We start from the raw sequence: 5001 nt of genomic DNA, 5'->3' as shown, positions 1-5001 counted from the left end.
CGGTGCCAAGTTAGTGCTTCGCAAGACATAAAGAGAGGGCTCCCTGGTTAGAACCGAGGGTGTGTCTGTGAGAGTGTGGACGGTGGTTTTGGAAAGTGGGCCCCAGCCTTGTATGGGCCTTGTGGGGGATCGGGGCTAAAGGGTTTGAGCTTTACTGCACAGGCAAGATAGAACGACCACAGAAAGCAGAGTAAAGGCTAACTGTAGAATTTAAGAAGATGAATATGGTGGCGTGGTGGAGGACTGCTACCCAGCTGTCAGTTTGTCCTACTGCAGTGGCTTACATGTTGCTGTGATGCTGAAATTATCAAATATTTCAAATATCAGCAAGGTCACCCATGGCGGGCAGGTTTCAGTGGAGCTTCCAGACTAAGACAGACTAGGAAGAAAGGCCTAGTGATCTATTTTGGAAAATTAACCATTGAAAACCCTATGGATCACAACAGAATATTGTCAAATATTGTGCTGGAAGATGAACCCACACGTACCAAAGATCATGGAGATGGCGCAGGTCCAGGCAACATTTTGTTCTGTTACACATAAGGTTGCTATGAGTTGGAGCAGACTTGACTAACAACGAACAACAGGAACAGTGGTGGAGGAAGAAGAGAATAAAAATAAGGGGAGGACTTCAATGCCCAGGGGTGAGATGAAAGGCTGAAACACACTGTTGCAGTAACGACCTTAATGAAGAAAGAAGGGAGTAAGCAAACCAGTGCAACTCTCTAACGAGCTGAGATTTAGAAAGAACTTCAAAAGGGAAGAAGCATACCCATTCAAGCATAAACACAGACTTGGGAAATTGTGTAAGGAAGGCTAATGTTAAAAATGACTTTGGGGTTACAAATATTGCCCAAACTGTACAAGTGAAACTTTTAATTATGACAACGGGAATAAGAATATACATGACCAAGCTTCAGCCAAAGATTAGACAGGCCTATAGGGTTGCTATGAGTCAGAATCCACTTGACGGCAAGGGGTTTGCTATAAAACAAACAGTAACACACATGGTTCAACCATGTATATGAGACTAAATGGGCACGCCAGCCCAAAAGCAAAGATGAGAAGCCAGGAAGGGACGGGAAAACGGGACAAACAGATATGAGGAACCCGAGATGGCGAAGGGGAGAGTGTTGACACATCACAGGGTTGGCAACCAATGTCACAAAACAATTTGTGTATTAATTGTTTAATAAGAAACTAATTTCCTCTGTAAACTTTCACCTAAAGCACAATAATAGTAATAAAAAAAGAATATATATGGGGGTTTTCTCTGGGCAAATGGTGTAATATTGATAGAGGGCAAAGAGAGAGCACAGCTCATCAACTTTTATTTTGCTTCCAATTGATGATGTCAAGGAGAGTGATTGTCAGACTGAAGGCAGGGTGTGGGGCAGAACAGTAGGATGACTAATAACTGAAGACAGCTCACAATGAATGAAGAAATGGCAAGAAAGCTCCCTGGGGGCATTGTATTCCAGGAAGCTGAGAGAACCATCAGTGATGCCTCTGAACCTCTGTGTTGACCTTAGGGAAATCTTGGAGACCATGAAAGTTGCTGGCATTTGACTGTGAGGATCATAACAATTATGGATAACATTGTGCAGAATGGGAATTCCAGAACACTTAATTGTGCTCATGAGGAATCTGTACACAGATCAAGAGGCAGTTGTTTGAACAGAACAATGGGATACTGCATGGTTTAAAGTCAGGAAAGGTGTGTGTCATGACAAAAGAACCAGATTTTCTTCTTCATAGGTTTACATGATCATGGAGGTGTTGCCTAAAGGGAACACTAACAACCAGGAGGTATCAGAAACCAGAGAAGAGTTAGCACAAGGGAATTTTGACCTGGAGGAAGGGAGAACACGATGGCTGATGCCAAGTATGAGAAGGACCATCATACTGAAGAGAGATCAGACATCATCTGTGGGCCTCTCAAAGGCAAAGACAAAGGTCAATGGGTAGGAGTCACGGGGACCTGGACAAGGCTCGGTACCAGGAAGAACTGTCTAACCATTTACATTGTCTGATAGGTGAGTGGGCTACTCGAAGGAGAGGGACCACCCATCACTGCAAGGGTGCAAGCAGAAGCTGGTCTACCACTTTTGGGGAAACATTCTAGGAGAGGTTTCTTATTATCGTGTAGTTGATTCTAAAGTCCTGTCAGTTTTGAGATTCTATAATCCTAGGACAGTGTTGGTGTGAATACAAAGGAACAGGTTGGACATCTAGAGATAGTGATGATATAGCTAACTGGGTGGAAGGCATTGGAAAAAGATAGAGGGAAGAAATCTAGATCACCCAATGAACGAAAGAGAGTTACAGAGCCATGTAGTCATATAGTCTAGAGGAAGAATCCACCATCTTCTTAGTCCTGAGGACCAGGGTCATCCCCCAAATGGTGTGGAACTGCCCAAGAAAATTGCACATCAAAGGAGGCTGCAGGTTCACATTTTTCATAGATCTCTTAGGATATCATTGTCTTAGTTACCTAGTGTTGCTATAACAGAAATACTGCAAGTGGGTGGTTTTCACAGAAATATATTCTTTCACAGTTTAGGAGGCTAGAAGTCTGAATTCTGGGCACTGGCTCTAGGGGAAGGCTTTCTCTCTCTGTTGGGTCTGGAGGAAAGTCCTTGTCTCCTTTCAACATCTGTGGGCCCAGCGTTCCTTGGAGATCTCATGTGTCTTGGTATCAATCTTCTCCTGGGTTTAGGAGGTTTTCAGCACAGGAACCCTGGGTCCAAAGGATGTGCTCTGCTCCTGGCTCTTCTTTCTTGGTGGTAGTGAGGTCCCTCTGCTCTGCTCGCTTCTCTTTCCTTTTATCTCTTTTAAGATATAAGGTGTAACTCAAGCAAGGGTGATGCATCCCACCCTAATCCTGAACAAACGTAACCTAATCCTCATTAACGTAACCTAATCCTGCCTCCCTAACATAATGGACTACTCACTCCCAGATGGGATCATAATCACAGGCATAGAGGCTAGGATTTACAACACATCACAAAGCGAAGGACAACCACATAATACTGGAAATCATGGCCTGGCCAAGTTGACACATATTTTGGGGGGACACAATTCAATCTGTGACCATCTTTAAGGACAAAACTTTCAAAATAGAATTTTAATGATGTTCAGTAAAGAGGAGGGCACTGTAGCATTTGGGCCACTTTTTCAAGCAGGGCCAGATTCACAGGACTGCTGAGGAGCATGGTGGGGGTAGTTGGGTGGGTGGCTGGGTGAGGCACATCCTGGCAAGCAGGTCTAAGGCACAGGCCAGGAAAAACAGTTAAAACGTGAGAGCGAGAAAGGGGGTGGAAGCATGGAAGAGGGAGGAAAGACAAGGACAAAATGAACGGTGGGCAAGTGTCTGGACTGGCCAGGTCTGGGTCACCTCCTTCAGCGGGTTCCAAGGACAGGAGAGGTGGGAATCAGTGTTACCAGCTTCCTGAGTGCCCTTGTGGATTTCTCCTCACCTCTCCGCCTCTTCCCTGCTATCCAAGTCAGGCACCCTTTACACCTAAAAGCGCTCTGGGCTTTAGGGGAGAAAATAGCTCCAGAAATTTAAGACATTGTCTGCACTTGTGGGAAGTGTTTGCGTGTATGTTTCGCTATTTTTACGGTTGGGGGAGGAGGATGGGTCAGGTGAGGGTAGAGGGCAGAGAGAAATCACTGTGACCACGTTTGCTTGGCTCCGCCTCTTCATCCTAGGGGACCCTATTGGGGGCAGGAACCTGGCAGAGGGCACGTGCCTGCAGGCACTCCACCAGCCTGGCCAGGCAACCGAGTGGCCTCCTCTGGCCCCGTGTTGCTCCAGCAAATCCCAGGGCCGAACCTGGGAAGAAAGGAGAGACACGCCCCTCCCCCACTAGGTGGCACTGAAACGCCTTGTTCGCGCTTTTCGAAATGCAGAAGGAGGAAAACAGACAAAAAGAATATGGTGGAGATGCGCGCATTTGGGTTCACAAGGCCCGCTCTGCAAAGCAGGGTGCCGTCACTCTCTATACTCGGCAGCGCGGGCCCTCGACTTTGGGGTGAGGGTGAAAGTGAGGGGTGGGCATTTGGGGGTCAGGCCGAGGTTTTGAACCTGGGAAGGAGGCGCCCAGCTTTTGCGGCGCCGTCTCACGTGAGCAAAGGTGGGAAGGGGGGTTGGGATGAAGCGGGGCTCGCCTGGGGCCCACCGCTTAAGGCCTGGGGTCCCGCGCCCCCCCCAACCCCCTCCCAAAAGGCCAGATCCAGTCGCCATACTCAGATAAGGACAAACCCCGCACCCAGGTTCCATGTCTCCCCGCTCCGCGCCTCAAAGCGCGTGCACTGAGCATTTTCAAAATCTCTATTACCTGCATCCCCTCCCCCTTCAGATCCTCTCCTTTCGTCTAGACCGCCTCAGCCAGATTTCTGTTTCTCTTCCTAGGAGGGGGGAGGGGGCAGGTGGAAGTAGGGTGCGGGCCGGGTGGTTGGGTGGCCGCGATCGCCCCGCAGACGCGTTCAGCCCAGGCTGGAAGCGCCTGTCGCCGGCACGGTGACGCCTGTGGCTTCCCAGGAAAAACAAAGATCAGCGACATCCACCCAGGGCACCCGCGGCAGACAGAGCAGGGACGCAGGAACCCGCGCGCCCTGAGATCGGGGGTCGATTCAGGGAATTTTGCACGGCTGAAAAGACAGAGTCAGGAGATGCAGGGGACAGCCTGCATTTATAAGACATGTAAACATGCTACATGCCACACATATGTATATGTACGTGAATACGGATGTGGTGGGCACACACCTAGCTAGACACCATTGACTTGCCTGCTCCAAGAATACGGCCGAGACGAGGTGTGCCTGGGAAATGGTGCAGTTTATCTTTAAGAAGCCTAGAAAAATAAGAGATGAGGCTCACGTTGCACGGATGACATCACTAGCTTCGGGCTGCGCGCTCCGTGGTCGCGGCTGTGGGCTTTAGCCAAGGCTGCAGCGCCCGGCGTCCGGCAAGCGCCCGCCTAAGCGCGCGGCAGC

This window comes from Trichechus manatus, unplaced genomic scaffold (genome assembly GCF_000243295.1).
Source record: "Trichechus manatus latirostris isolate Lorelei unplaced genomic scaffold, TriManLat1.0 scaffold00093, whole genome shotgun sequence".
NCBI lineage: Eukaryota > Metazoa > Chordata > Mammalia > Sirenia > Trichechidae > Trichechus > Trichechus manatus.
The sequence above is the reverse complement of the archived record's forward strand: the minus strand, read 5'-3'. Positions refer to the sequence as shown.